Below are 1025 nucleotides of genomic sequence, written 5' to 3' on the forward strand. Positions count from 1 at the left end.
CAGTAGGCTCATCTAATTCAACTACATTCCAATCAACAGTTGCTGCAGTTTCAGTTTCAGTTCCAGTCACATGTCCCTCTTCGGCTATTACTGTAAGTTCAGTACACATGGGAATCAATGGCCTTTGTGTAGCCCAATCATCATCTACCATCTGGGCAGCCAATTGTGATGGCACATATCCAACCTTCGAAAAAATCTTCAAATCAACGAGCTCAGCAAAAAAATTAGCCCGTTTGCTTGTCCAGCCGTTTTGCCGATCGATTTCTACAACAATCTATTCACCATCTTCTATTCTCACATACTCTCCTTTCCAATCATCAAACCGCAATAGTGCTACTTCTTGCTCTAGACCCCAAACAATATTCTTCCCAATTTTTTCCACCCATTTCTTCACTGTCATCTCTCCCATGTTCTGTGGAACTTGTGGATCAATCTCTGTAAACTCAACCTCCCATTTAACAATTGTGTCTCTCTCAATGTTCTGTATGCTACCATCAAATAATTTTGCCTTTGATGGAAATAAATTGACTGTTAATTCGAAGGTCCGAGCGGCAGCATCCCCTCTGTCAGTGGCGGACAGTGTGAGCCCCTAAGAAAGAGCCGACGAGGCCACCCCCTAATTGCATGCAAAATTGGATCGGAGAGAGGCACATTACCAATTCGAAGTTGAATCTGGCGGCTCCATCTCAGTATGCCCACGGGCTCCCCTCACAACCTATCGTTTCCACAAGCGAAAATAGAGGAAACGAGCTGAGATCTACGGGCCCGAGTGAGGAACGGGAGGGCGACTAGGGTTTGAATTTATTCACCATTTTCTGAGGACGAAGGCTCCGCCGCCGTTGAGAACGAGGGATCCGCCGCCGCCACCGAGAACGCAAGATCCGCCGCCATCGAGAACGCAAGATCCGCCGCCACCGGAGAAGAAAGGGGGCAGAGTGGCGGGCCCGGCACGGTCGGGCGGCAGGGCACGGACAGCTGTTTTGAGGAACAATTAAGTTGGACCCACATGTCCTAACATAAACGGG

Source organism: Triticum dicoccoides, unplaced genomic scaffold (assembly GCF_002162155.2).
Source record: "Triticum dicoccoides isolate Atlit2015 ecotype Zavitan unplaced genomic scaffold, WEW_v2.0 scaffold44661, whole genome shotgun sequence".
NCBI lineage: Eukaryota > Viridiplantae > Streptophyta > Magnoliopsida > Poales > Poaceae > Triticum > Triticum dicoccoides.